Source organism: Sardina pilchardus, chromosome 10, assembly GCF_963854185.1.
Source record: "Sardina pilchardus chromosome 10, fSarPil1.1, whole genome shotgun sequence".
Lineage (NCBI taxonomy): Eukaryota > Metazoa > Chordata > Actinopteri > Clupeiformes > Clupeidae > Sardina > Sardina pilchardus.
In genome coordinates this window covers 13,999,195-14,014,387 of record NC_085003.1, presented here as the reverse complement: position 1 = coordinate 14,014,387, position 15,193 = coordinate 13,999,195, and the positions used below count along the sequence as shown (strand labels likewise).

At 40.7% G+C, this 15,193-nt stretch overlaps 1 long non-coding RNA gene across 2 annotated transcripts in view; it reads left to right on the top strand.

Moving 5' to 3' along the window:
• Positions 1-303: 303 nt before the first annotated feature.
• The window catches only part of LOC134094125 (uncharacterized), a 91,574-nt gene continuing 76,684 nt past the window's right edge, over positions 304-15,193 (top strand). For both annotated transcript variants that reach the window (XR_009940427.1, XR_009940426.1), the window contains exons 1-2: positions 304-402; positions 1,016-1,091. This is a non-coding gene — a long non-coding RNA (uncharacterized LOC134094125). The remainder of the gene's footprint in view (positions 403-1,015; positions 1,092-15,193) is intronic.

Here is a 15,193-nt window from a genome sequence, read left to right as displayed (position 1 = left end):
TGAGGCGCACGAAGAAGTGTCTGATGATGCAGAGAGTCAAACACTTTGTGGACTGGAGCCGTTGTTGCTTAGCTAGTTAAAGTAGTCTTGTCTAAACCTCCAAAAAGTAGGCTACACATGTCACATCATATGTTATGGATTTGTTTATTTAGAAACATTTGGTCCACACTAGCCTTTTACACAAAATATATATTTTACCGAGAAGCAAGCTTTATCATTCGACACTTTGAGGTGCGCACGCGCGTAATCTCCTTCTAGGCGGTGGGTCAATGACGACCATCTGACTCTGCTCTGTTTACTCTACAAGTGTCGAATGCATTATCACTTCATCATATGGACTAGGAAGCATGAAAGGGACCACTTCGCCAAGGCCTACTGGATTCTCTCCTGCGCTCCCAGCAGGTGAGTGTACCTTCAGGCCGATGGTGAACATTAGGCTACTACTGTCATGAACAGGTTGGACTTCAGGGCTGAGTTGAGTAGGCCCACTTCCAGATTCCCAGAGGGCCTAGACAGTGACCCAGCTTAAAATATTTACAAACGTTGGTGTCAATATAATGTATAGGCCTACAACCCACGACCAGTGTGAATACTGCCAATTGCATCTCACTAATGTTCACTGATAGGCCTAAGCCTACGATTTTGACAGGTCAAAGACGTTTAGGAGAGTTGGTCATGCTAATAGCTAGGCTAAATAGATGGATGATGTTCCACGAAGAGATATGCTATGCACCGTGGTGACGGTGAGCTAATTTGTTTAAAATGAAATATCCAGTTAGGGATAAACGAATATGTGTAATTGTGTAAACCATGCTGTTCTTTAATTTAGGCTAGGCGAGGGTTTGTGGCAGTAGGCCTACATCTAAAAAGAATGAAGCTGTCATGGGGAACAGCAGTGTATGATCTAACCAAAGTTTTCAAAAGAGAGCCTACCAATGCGCATCATCACGACCTGTGTGAATACTGAAATGTATTTCAGATCTCTGATACATGGCCTCTTTTCAATCCTGTCAAGATTTGATGTCAGATCAGATATGCCTACTTGGAGAGACCAGCTTCCCTTTAAAAAGGCATGCAGTCAATATAGTAAGGTAAGTCCAGACTTCAACTGCGGCGTCTTAGGGCATGGGTTGAATTTGAATATGATTTTGGCTATTTTTAAGGGTGGCTCCAGAGCTATGTATAGCAAAATGATCACTTAAAGATATTATCTTCTGACGGATCAGGTAGAACTTTTCATTTCCTTATCTCTCTCTTCATAATTGCTTCTGCTCCACCAAGTAACCTAGGCTAATTTATTTATTAGTGGCCTTTAATAGTAGGCCTATAGATTCCTACAGAAATTCCTGTATCTTACATTAATATTATTAAAAAAGAAATACACATTATATATATATATATATATATATATATATATATATATATATATATACAGTATATATATATATATATATATATATATATGAAGAGTTCAGATGCAAAAGCCTCTAAATCCACTTTTTGTCAAAAATGAGATAATGATGGTGAGTGAATGCTCTGGACATATAGTGTAAGTTACTTCAATAATTTAGCTTCAAACCTCACTAAATACCATTCTCTTCCTAGTCTGAAATATTGATTATATATATATATATATATATATGTTTATTTGTTTTTTAATAATATTAATGTAAGATACAGGAATTTCTGTAGGAATCTATAGGCCTACTATTATATTTCCCCAATACATATGGTCACGTCATTAGTGGAGACTACCCCTCCATCAGTTCCTCAAATACTGTATGTCCACAAGATGGTAGTAGATTACCATTCATTGGTGCCTTCAATTCAGTTTATTCCTCTGCAGTTGCTTGGAAATCAGGACATGGCTCTGAATGTAGAGATAGGCTACATAAACATGTTTCTCTACAGTGTCATGTTTATATGTAATGAATTGAATCCATCTTAATGTAAGTTCAATATGAATTTAAATATCATTTTTCATGTAGTTCATGCCATGTTTGTTGTAAAATGTAGGCCAATATTGTGCTTTAAACTCAGTCAATGTATGCAATAATTAGTAAAGATTAATAATAATCTATGTGCTAAACATAAATATTAGTAATATTGAGAGTAGAAAGTATCAGTATACATTTGATTAGAGTAGATCGTCTTCTGTCAATATCATATATGAATGAATGATTGAATGAATGAATAATATGAATGAAACAATGAAATACATAAAAACACATAAAAGTAAATAAAAAATAATCATACAAACAACTGAAAACGTGTTATGTTTAAACACTCCATCATACAGTATATACTGTAAACCTACTCCTTCGCTATGACTTACAGGTAAACCCTTAAGAGACTGTTTCATATTTGTATTACCACTGCATACAACTAAAATATGCTCCATGTGAACTATTTTACAAAAATATTTAAATGCATTTCTCCCAATTACAGCAAGGGTGATTTTAAATATTTAGAATCCACTTCTACAAAGTGCCTTGTTGGCAATGCTTTCTGGCTATGCCTTTTCGGAGGATGGCAATGACAATGATTCCTTTTATTCACACACCTTGTTGTCATGCAAAAAATCTTGTGGACTCCAACAGTGAGATAATTACGGCTAGGACATCCTTCCAGGCAAACGCAAGCATGCTATAAACGCCTAGAACTAAACAAAGGAGAATGCGTGCATGGTTGCAGGCCAGCCTAAACCACTCCTTAACCAATGTGCCAAGCAAAATGTGAGGGAGGCTTTTTCAGGTGGGAAATGAGTTTAGCATAGCTGTTTTTCTAACTTCCAGAATTACACACTGCTTGAGGTTGCATCTTTTTAGAGAGTGGATGTAGTCATTACAGCTGTGTTAGAGTTTTATTCTCTTTCTCAGGCATAAATTGCCACAGATACTGTATGTCTATGGTGCGATCACCATCTTGCCCTGATTGAATTTATTGAAGTACCTGAATCGTCAGGTTTGTAAATCTATTTTGTTGTATGTTTTAATTGTGCAGATACATGTATTACTTACAAAACATTATGTAAACATAGTAATTCTTACTAATCCTACCCAAGTTTAATAGTAGCAGCAGTAGTGAATTTGGTCTTAGAGACTGTATGTCACAACAATTGTATCCTCATTGCATTATGTCATCCTTGGAAGGCATAGTTGTAAGGATGAAACCTATAATTTATTATTCTTGTCTATTATCAAATGAGGTGAGTTCATACCGCATGATGAGAACGGGCAATTAGTGTATGCAAATGATAGAGGTAAGCTCTCCCTAATTTCTTGACAGATGACTGCAGAGAAGAGTGCTGAAGCTCTCCTAGCTTTCTCATGAGTAGACTTTCATCTGAAAAACCGGAAACATGATTAGACTTTCATCTCCAAACTTTATTTAAACAGAAGCCCCCCTAAAAGTACATAGCGTCGGGCAGACACGGCGATGGAGAACACAAAGAGATATCAAAAACACCGCTCAGTGTTTTCATGAGCTCTTTGATTTTGCGTCTGTTTTACGTTCGGCACAAGGCAAGCTAAAGAAGCAATGAATTCACCCATGTGGAGAGGGGCTATTTTATTCTTTTGATTGGATGCTTATGGTCACAATCGCCCCCCTGGCAAACCACACCAGTGTTCCATAATGCCATGTAATACCACGGATGTGTGCACTGGATCATTGGGTATCACCACTAATTAACACACTGCTATTTGCTCTGTGTGATCATTAGTCCTTGTTAAGGAAAATATAATCCTATAAAATTGAAAGTTTACCATACATTTTCATCTCATGCCACACCGCTGTTTGCACAGGCTTCATGGTGGAATTAAGCACAAATAAATGCCCATGTTGCCTTTGAAGTCAGAATTCATGCTATCATTTCTGTTAGGTTTTGAGAGAATTATTTGGGGCATTTTAATATGTGTGCTGTCTCTCATTAACCAAAGCAAATTGATTCAAAAGCAAAACTTTTAAAACCCATCACCCCCCACCCCTCCAAAAAAGAATAGCAAACAAGGTGGTTTAAGTTTTTTTGTCTCATTTTTGTGGGTAGAAATAGTAATGCATTTCTTATTGTAGACCAAACTGTAACAAGTGCAACATTTTAAGAGCAGCTCGTCTGCACATATGGATTGCCATGCGGCACATGGGAGACAATGGCTGGCAAAACACACAACTGCCATAAAATTAACAACAATGATTAATGGTGAGTTGTTCATCCCTGTGAACATGAGGCAAATCACCTTTTAGTGTGAGTGGTTGTTTTGATTCTCCACACAGAGCTCCTTTCTTCCTCTTTTGGATGCTTATGAGAGTCAAAAGCAGTGGTCTTGTTTGGTCACCGAGTGTCTGGTTTGGAGAGTTGAGTTTCTGTTCTGTTTCTGTTGTTTCTTTTTGTGCACCCAACGCTTCCAAAGCAAACTTTCTTTCTCTAAGTGCAGCAAGAGTTCCTCAGTGAAATGTTTGATGTTGTTCTCATCTGGCGCGCAGTGAGATGAAGTGAGTGCGTAATTTATGAGGACATAACAAGGAAGCTATTAAGCAAACATATTTCCCGGCTTCAGCTGCAATGAAAGAACCACTCAGGGCAAGAGAATCAGCCGTTTGGTTTTTCAAAAGATAATTGCCTAAATGTTTACAAGTATTTGATACAGAGAACTCTAAACGTGCAAACTGTGTTAAGAATGCATCACACTAACTACACTTGCTTGTGCTGCGAAGATCACATGCGCCATCCAGTAAGATGAAGCACAAGTGTAGTTGTTTGAGAAATTAGCTTACAAAAAACACAGATAATCACAGAAGAAGGCAATAACCTATTTGAGCACCACTGTTGCAGGATGGATCCTCTATCCAATTTCCACAAGTGGGGCAGTGGGAAGTATTTAGGCTACTTGAAGTATGTCTCTTAATGAGAAAAGACAAAAAGGATTCATGAGCATGTTTTATGCAATCCAGTTTCTGGCTTCGCATGAATAATTATTTATGATCGCAAAGCCTAAAAGGGAAGCACAGAGAAAAAGGAGGAGGCAGAGGAGAAAAAGAAAACTGGTGAAAAATTTAAAAGCTGAGATAAATGAATATTTAAGGCCAGATGAAATATTTAATGGAAACAAATGAGCAAAACATTTAAAACAGCATGATAAATAATGGCAAGTGTCACGGAGAAGAGTGCCCCCTTCTTGCTGGGTGGAAGTGCAAAAAAAAAAAAAAGAAGCACTTGGCAGAGCCGTCGTGCCACCAGGCCTTCAGAATTCACGCCACGCTCACACGGTGGTGCCTGGGCCGGGCCGGAGCAATTTGTTTTCCATATGGTAGTCATTACAGGGCCACGCCAGGTCCACAGCTTAGCATGCGCGGCCTGGCACATTGCAGAGGAATATTAGCTTTTGGGTTGAGAGCTGCCTGGAAGGATGCCACTGGCCAGTCACGATTTAATGCCTCTCTCTCTGCTCTGGTACAAGTGCGGGGCAGGACGTTGGCATGAAGGAGAGGGAGAGGGAGAGGGAGAGGGAGAGGGGGAGAGACGGAGTGTGAGAGGACGAGTGGTGGTCTTTCATGCCAGAGGATTCCTTATGATCAGCTGGACAAATTCATTTGGAATATAACACATAAATGAGCCGGGGTGCTCTTGGTCATTTTACTTTTCTCTGTAATCAGGGAAATTTAGGAACTACTTACACCGAAAGGTGTTTTTGTTTTAATTATGTGCTGTGCAAAGTGAAGTCAGAGTACAGACATAGAGAGGTGAGGTACTCTAGCCAAAGGTGATATTCTGTCAGGACTCCATACGTGTTACATATAATAGCCATGAACACACCACAGGCGATGGCTTGGTTGCCAAAGATGTTTCCCTAGAAGAGGAAACCCAAAGGCTGAAGACACATATGTGATGAGCGGTTTTCATTCTCAGGTCTATTTGATATCCACCCCTCCAGGGTTTCTACAGATGTTACCATCACAAATCTGGGAAAGAGAACTGGAATGGAGGTTTTTTATTGAACAAAACATTCATTAGATACCAACACAGATGCCTCTTTTACAAGCAGGAAGACTTGATACGCTTCCTGGCGTCGGTTCAGAATGGGATTATAACAGGATTAGTCTATCAGATCTTTTTTTTCAATTAAAAGCTAATAGAAAATGTTGGATGGCTTTCCTAAATTGTAGCAGCATCATGCATTCTAGACTGTAGCTGAGTGATGGATCACTGTGTAACATTTCAAGTCAAATGTATTTTGCGTTTAACCTTTAAATCATGTGTTGTTTAGTTGCACCACCCGACAGATCAACATACCTTTTTAAAGGTGGAGATTAGTAGGCATTTGGCACTGTTCATTGGTCGGCTGTTTAATTTCCCCTTTTTTCAGATCTGAAAATAATTAAATCAGCAAACAAATAATTAATTGAGTCAATGAGAACAATTAGTTCAAAGACGCCTTTGAGAATTGGATGTGCATAGTGAATTGGTTAATTATCATACTAGAAAATAATTGAGTGGAGCGAATACCCTGACTGCACGTTCACACAGAGAGGTTTTTTTTTTTGGACCATACACAGCCTGGTTCAGCACTGTGTGCGCTACGTAATATACATTTCCATTTCCATATAACTCATTAATTGGAAATGCGTAGATGGCCATTAATACGGGCCAACTTAAAGATGTTGTGACTTAAACACACCACAGCCGTAGCGACATTCATTACTGTCACAGTGTTAGCTTTCCATTTCGTTTTATCAGAAAATCAATTTCCAGTAGTTAAATAGTAGTACTGCATCTTAAAAAATCATAGCTCGGGTGATAAATCTTGACAGTCCACTCTCGCACAACGGCAGGGTATTTTCCATATACTTGCAGCCCGACGTGGTTTTTAAAGCACATTAGGGTACCTGTAGAAGGTTGTGACACTAATATCTCTGACCTGTGTGCCACATACATCAGGGTAGGTCCGTGTGCTGACAAGGGGCCGTGTCTGGGGGCCTGTGCTCCAGAGTGGCCCCTGTCTGACAGAGTGATTGGAGCTGAGGTATAACCCTGCCTGGAGTCGGAGATCATTACCCCCATGACTGATGTGGGGGCGGTCCCAACTCAACACTTTTATTTCCCCGTCATTGCGGCGCCGGGGGTTGAGCGGTCGCTACGCGTGCTGTGGTGGACGAGGCCCTTCACGTTCTGTTAGCGGCGTCATGGCTCTGTGGTGTGAAGATGGGGCAGCCTGACACACGCACACACACACACACACACACACACACAGACAGACACACACATGCGCGCATGCGTTCCATCTCCTCCTTTCTGTCTTCATCACCCGTGATGGGCCATCAGTCTTTTCTGGCTGGCTAAGTAGCCTGGCCCCGTGGTTCTCAGTAATATCTGCGCGAGGCTGTCGAGCCAGAGCGAGCTGGCTGATCACAGCAGAAGTGTTCTGTTTTTTCCCCCCTCACGAGCATTGCTTATAGTGGCTGCACGGCAAATCACACTTGTTTTCCAGCCTTTCTACAACAGGCAAACGAGAAGGAACTCTTAAATTGTGATACAGTGTCATTTCCGCGTAGGAGAAACTAGTCATTTGTTGGTAGTACAGTAATTTCCTGTGTATAAGCCGCATTGTGTATAAGCCGCAGGACAGTGTTTTATGCAAGATAAAAGACACAAAACCATATTGATACCATATTAACTGTCCCCGTGTATCAACCTCATAGTGGAAGAATTTTTGCAAAAATCAATGTATAAGCTGCGGCTAATAGTTAGGAAATTGCGGTAGCAGTGTTTGGAACCTAAAGGATATTTTTATTGGTTGAAATAATACTTGGAGCTAAGGACTTTTAAAGTTGTCGACTGGCCTCAGTTGAGTTGTTTAAACTAACTGGATAAATGACATGTGAAAGGTTCAGTGGCTGTGCTAAATCGCATGCTTTCCTACTTAGAACAAGATTCGGAGACTTGCACTAAATGTTCCCCAGATGTAGGATTTGCACTGCATGTCATTTTCTGAGATGATTAAAGCCCATTACTTTTGTCAAGGATGGTCACATCAGAAGGCTTAATCGCCATATTCTTATGGTACATTTCCTTGTTAAATCAGGGTGGTATTTTATGTATATGATGAAATTCAATTCAAGGCCTTTGAGTCTATTAACCTCCTCTTCCTTTATTGGATTCCGACTTAGACAACTCCCAAAAGGTTTGGCCTTTGATAAATATTCTTTTAGGTTACACCTAATTAATGCATCTCCACAGCAGCCCTCTGATGCTTCTCTTCTGAGCTAACCTTGTAGCAATGAAATGGACTTTTCCTGCTCAAATTAAAGGTCCTTGGAGACTCGCTGCATGTATCAGATAATGATATTGTTATGGGCAGGGAAGCAAGCCCTGGTTTCTCGAGGGCTGTTCACATAGAGAAAGCAAATTGTCAGACCATCTCGGTCTGCTAATATTTTTCCAGTAAGCTGCTGTAAAATCTGTCCTTTCTTGTGGGGTTGGACACCATGTAAGAAGCGAAATTGTTATTACTGTGTAGATGGTCTCAGCGGGTAGTTTTATGGCATGGCAACGAGACAATCTTTAATTAAAGTTAAATTCCGGTTTTAGGTAGGAGGCATTCCAGTCCTTTGCAGTGCAGTGGTGTCTTGGGTATATTTAAGTGCTCTTGTAAAGCGTGGTACAGGCTGGTGTAGGCACTGATATAAGAAATCGTGGTAGACTACAGGTATTGTGACTGGTCGTCTTCTAAGGTTTAGCACATATGAGAACATGTTGTTATGTTTTTATGTTTATGTAAAATAAGTAGAAATGCATTAGATGTCTCATGGACAAATTGGCAGATTTCAGTCATGTTTGTGATCTTATTTACCCGTGTGTTGATATAACGAAACGTTTTTGGATCGTTTTCCCTCTCAGAATATTTATTGGCTGCCACATAGCAGTGATTAACTCTAAACAGACCTGGCACCGAGACCATTCCTCACTGATTAGATGTTGGGCGAGTTTTTCAAAAACAACCAGTGCCAAGTTCATGTCTGTTTACTAATTATGTCCAGTGCCCGCTGGGTAGTGGGCTGCATCACTGAACAACGGCAGCCTCAGAGGTCCAAGAAGCACCGAGCCCTAGCTCATTTCTCTTGCTCTGACACCAAATGTAAGTGAAGGTGATTCTCATTGTAATTTACAGGCCAGGCCCAGCATAAACCTTCCGTCACTTTTTTTACAACTAAGGTGAAAAGTGGCACAGCAAGACAGAAAGCCATACATTAGGTGTTAAAAATGCTCTGCTTGACTGCCTTGTAGTATTTTAAGAAGAGCCCATAAAATAAGAATAATGGTGCTGTTTGCATCTTAAAGACAGCTGTCAGACGCGAGGAGCGCAGATAGATGTGTGCTCTCAGTGTTGTGAACGAAGCGTGCACGGGAGGAAAGGGGTGCCGCAGGTTTCCTCGGGGTCTCCGATCCAAAAAATTAATTACTCCGATTCAGCATTTCTAAATGTACTACTTAATTTTTACATTTACTGCCAGCATAATTAAAATGTCCAGCACTGTGACCTTGGGACCATTCCCAACTGTAATAAATGGGATCTGGGAGGTGATCAGCATAGACTCCTGACCGCCCTCTCACAGGGTTGCACGACACAGTGATGTCAAGGTTAACCAGTGGAAGAGCGAGTTGAATGATGGGAATTAATAATAATGATGCCATCCTTTAAAAAAAGGAGTTAGCCGCTTTCCCCCAACAAAGAGCTACCAGTAACCTGTGTGAATAGATGGTCTTGTCTCCCCCTCAGCCACCATTAAATACAAGGCAGTAAAAATCACAGAAGAACAAACCTCCACATATTACCGTGGTGGTCCCTTGAACCCTAAGCCTCTGGCTTTAGATGATGATGAAGATGCGGTCTCATCTCCATCGGCGTGAATTACATTAGCCGCTAACATATAGAACAAAGGCAACTGGAACTAATTTGAGACAACATTAAGCGGCTGGGCTGGTTTGTTTTCCCATTCTCCCTGCACAGACAGCTTGTAACACAAGGGCTTAAGAGTCCCTCTCAGTCATCACCGCATGGTATAGGCATAGCTGAATATACAATTATTATCTTATACTTCATGGTTTCTAATTTAACTCAAACAGCAAGTTACTTTGTATGGCTTCAGTGGGAAATTTGAATTGCAAAATGTTGAGAAGCATATTATAGAATATGTAGGCAATATGCTTCAATTTAATGATTCTTTCACATCCACCCAACATCTTCTTGCAGTACTGGAATTAAATTTGTGTGCGCATTCCATTTTACACTAAATTGCCTCTGACCAATGATCACACTGCGCCATGTGGACGTGGCATAACTCAGAGCCAAGCCGAAGCATCATGAGTCAGTTGGAATTTCACTGTCAGTTTGCAATACATGTTTCGTCTTTCATAATATTGGTTAATCAGGAGAAATGCAGATGCTTTGGGAATTACAGAAGGCAAATGCATTGCAATGAAATATAAATACTGGCACGCCGGCTTCATAACCTCTTCCCAGGTTTGAAAATAAAAAGGTTTGTTCTTCTCCATCAAGAGGCTGTTCCTCTGGTAGAAAACACTGCTCTGGCAGTTCCTCCTTGGCTTGACAAGCACACTGTCAGTTATCCTCTTTTGATGTCTCCTCTCTGTCTGACTACAAGTTCTCCGATGTGAGTTCACTGTTTGAGCTGCTGGATCTGAAAAGTCTATTGATAACTGTCAGCGCATTGATCTTAACTGAGAAGACAGAAAGTGATGGCAAGGCAACAAAACTTATAATTGCTTTCGCTGCCATTTTTATTATAAATGTTTAACTAATTACCCATATGTAACTACAAATAAACAGCATGGGTAATTTCTCCCACTTTCCCTGTGTCCTCATCTCTCCTGGCTCTGTGCTCCATAAACAATTGATTAAATCCTGCACTTCCAAACAATGTGCAGCAGCTACAGAAATACTTATCTCTTTTCTTTAAAAAAAGATGAAATATTTTCTCTGGCTTCTGAGGACCTTTCTCTGTATTTCAAGAGATACTGACCTAAAAAGGTTGATCAAAGACTGTTGGAACTCTGCAGCCTGCAGCAAGCAATAAATTGGTCCATTCGATGTTTTGCACTGACAAATTATTCTCCAGAGCCCTAGCATTCTTGGTAGCGACTCAATTAGCTGGAGACAGATGTAGCAAGTATTCAACATTTATGTTTAATGGATTTTTCAATATTTTATCATTTTCTGCTTCCGCTGAAAATAGAAATGCTCCCGTTTCTTAAAAATAATAACTATTTGCTTATAATTCCCACATAAACTGTGAGTTTGGGCTGTGTACGTGAGATTGGCTTCAGATGTGTATGAGACACTGTGTTCTGCCGAAATCCCTGCGGCTATTCCACCGTGCTGAAGTGGCTTGCAGCATCTCCTCTTTTATGTGGCGCTTAAAAGACAATATTTTCTCCATCTCTCGGAGATGAGCCTTTCTCCTGACACGATCCCCCCTCCCTCCCCCTGCCTTTGCAGTAGGGATAATCAGGAAGTTGACAGAAAGAGAGTCAAGTAACAAACCTAACAAGTCTTGACAAATCACATATTAACTCTTCTTTGTATCAAAAGGGAAAGGTGTGTACATTTGATCAGTGTTTATAAATAGCACTCGGAGCAGAGATGTGTTTTAACCTTGCCAAACACTGGCGCCTTGTGCACAGTTCAGATCCGTGCTGCTTTAATAGCGTCCTCTCCGTGTCACAATCCTCATCCTTCACTATGGGGGGAAGGCCGCTCGCTTCCCTTTCAGTAACAGCATGGTGCTGTAGCAATTACCTAATTAGGCATGCTGTTTGGATTTGAGCCGTGCAACATTAAAACATTAAAATTAGGATTAAGTGTGACCCACAGGAAGTCTCTGATCATTTTCTCCCTCCTCAGTTGAACGCAATCTGAACTCTGCTGACCAAACAACTCAGCTCAGTTGCCAGTCATTACAGCCAATGACTTTTAAAGAAGGCAGTCATTGAAGTGTGGTCGCTAGTGTTAAGCTGTCGCTCCCCAAAACATTGCGTATTAATTGGGCAGACAGTTATGGAGGTTACTATATCTACATCAAGTCCCTGTCACCATTTAACCCACAATAGACTCGAGGAGGTTTTTTATTCCAAATGACATACACATACCTCACCACCCATTGTTTGGGAAAGGGCAGGTCATATTAACCCCTGGAAATGAAGTTGTCTCAGGGTGCTGGGAAGCCAGATTTTTAACGGTGAGCGATTCTAGCACTTTTCAAGCATCATTTATCACAGTAGGAATGATAACAGATGGCTTTAAATCACTGGTTCATGGCAGAGCCTGTGACTGATCACAGTATTTAGGAATGCTACAAATAGGACACTTGGGCTGTTGTTATACGGTCAAATAGATGCTATGGTTTCTGATTTAAAAAAAGTGATACAATTACAATAGCCTATTTGTAAAACGAGAACTTTTCAACAAAACAGTCCACCCTCTTTGCACATATGCAATTTTAGTCATTCACAGCTTATATAAAATAGTCATTTCCCACGTATGAGCCGCATTGTGTAGAAGCCGCATAAAACCATATTAACACCATATTAACTGGCCCCCTGTATTAACCTCATAGCTGAAGAAATTTTGCAAAAGCAATGTATAAGCCGCGGCTAATAGTCGGAAATTGCGGTACTTATAAATTAGATAGGAGCTGAAGGCAGCAATGAGTCATTTGAGTAACTTGTGTCATTTAAGATATTTTGCTATCATCCATTCCATTTCATGTGTTGTGTGTATGTGTGTGTCTGTCTGTCTGTCTTTTTCTCACATGCTCTCTCCCTCTGTGTATGTGTGTGTGTGTGTGTGTGTGTTAATAGTAAGTATTTATATGTGAGGAAGTGGCATTCAGTCATTTTAACATGTGGCCCATCAGGAGTTATTACACAGCAACACTCTCATTAGTGTTAAATGTGGTGTTACAGATAACAGCTTGGTGCACATGATGGCTTTTATAGAGAAAAACATAACTTTTATTGTGCCTAAGAGTTATCTCGGCTAATTCTCACGGTTTGTTTGATTTAAGGGTTCATGTTTACCTCGGCTGTATGTTGTAAATATGTTGCCGACAACTTTATCGTTTTTCTTTTAACATAAAACGGTGTAAAAATGGTGTACCTCTCTACGAGTCAATCCCTGCAAAAAGTCTTTAAGAACACAATTAGATGTGATGGCGTTAAAGAAATGATCCACTAGTAGAGTTAAGGCTTATAGACTGATAGAGTCTGTTGACGGAGCGGATTGAAGAGCAGAGGAAAAACCTGAAGCACTCGGTGCTAGTCCCTCTGATGTGAGCGGCATTACAAACAACCCATTTACCATCGCGCAACAACGCCATGATGTCCCTGCCTCCGAGGTTAAGTGGAATGCCAATATTGTATTGACAAAATGTCAGTTCCCCTCCAAGAAGCCTTTCCCTCAGCCGGAGTCGCTCGCTCTTTATGAGGATAAAATGTGGCGCACTGCAGGCAGCTTCTCTCTTTTATCGCTCCGGGGTCAAGGATGTCCAGGATAGCGACTCAATTAGGTTTAACATTAAACATTGTAAACTTTTATGAAGAATTACTCCACACTGAATGCAAAGGAAAATGCCAACATTTTGGAAGGAGCTCTGATCCTTGCTTTGTGTGTGTGTGTGTGTGTGTGTGTGTGTGTGTGCTTGCGTGCGTGTGTGTGTGTGTGTCTGCGTGCGTACGTGCGTGTGTGTGTGTGCGTGCGCAGTGCTGGTTTTCCCGTATGGCATTTTGACTTTGTTTGATTTTGCCCTGTTGTATTTTCGCCACTCGAGTCCCGTGCGTAATGATGGGTTATGTTTAATTGAATAAGACACGGTGAGTCGTATTGTGTCCGAAACAATGGCAAAAATCTGGTGATCTCCATGAAGACACCAGTGACCTTAGAACGACCTTTTCTCGGGCTGTCTCTTTTGTATGAGGAAAGGGCTGTCTCAGACTCTCTTCATTGTTCCATTGTTCTGCGGGGCAGCTCTGCCAGCAGACAGGTCTGCATTCAGCGCTGTGATCTGTGGTACCGCAGCTCCTCTACCCTCTCCTCTCTGCTCTCCTCGCACACATAGTCTCTGTGGCTTTGCTAATGGACAAATCTGTTGGTGTTTTCATTTTTTTTCCTCCCAGCGCTCTTCCTTGCTGAATACAGCTGTGAGTGGGAATTGGCAGCACTATAACGCTTTTTATTGCTACACATTTGCTCAGTGAGTCCGAGACGACCACTGTGCATAATTAACTGCCAATGAAATGTTCCCCTGAGTCAATCTGTCTGCTTTATTAACAAAGTAATGCCGTTATGTTTTAATTGGCCGTTTTATTGTTAGCCAAATTAGATAAAATGATAGAACACATGGTTAAAGAAAAGAGACCATTAATTGTTGCAGTGTCCATTAAAAGATATCACTTAAGGTTTGAAACTGTCTCTGGCTGTGGATTTGTTTGTTTCAGTGGTGGATGTGTTCTCATTTAATTCTCCCGAAATGATCAGGCTACTTCCTTGAATTACTTTAATCCTTGAGCTTGAATGAACAAGGCCTAGACCAGAAGGCTCACAGAAGACCCCCAGTCTCTATTACAAAACTCATATGTTGCTCCGGAGATTTCAGAAAACACTGTGCAATAAGTCATGACTCATCATGTTTGACAAATGTGTGGCAAATTAAACAAAAGTGCGTAGTGCATAGATTTTTCCTGACGACTGTCAAAACAACTGGCATTTGATTTGCCGTGTGACTGAATCATGCTGCTGTCTTGCATGAAAGACCAATCATAGATTCGTAGGCAGTCCTATCTTTCATCTGTTTTTTTTTGTTTTATGGTGACGTATAATGTAACATTTACTTCGCTTTTGTTGCACAAGCACAGACCACAAAAAAACAGCGTTCTACATAAAATGAAACATTTATAACCCTTTGTGCAAGCTCAGACAGAACAGAATTATTGACATTTAGTTCATCATCTGAAAATGCTTAAAGCAGCATTAGCAATGTATCTTGGCTGTTTGTAACATTACAGGCTTCATGTACAATCAAGAGCAGCATACATCACGCACCGTTCTGTCATATTTTGTTCTTAGCCTAGCGGAGCTCTTGAGTGGTTCGAGTGTCCACAGATAGTCTCTTTGTTTTA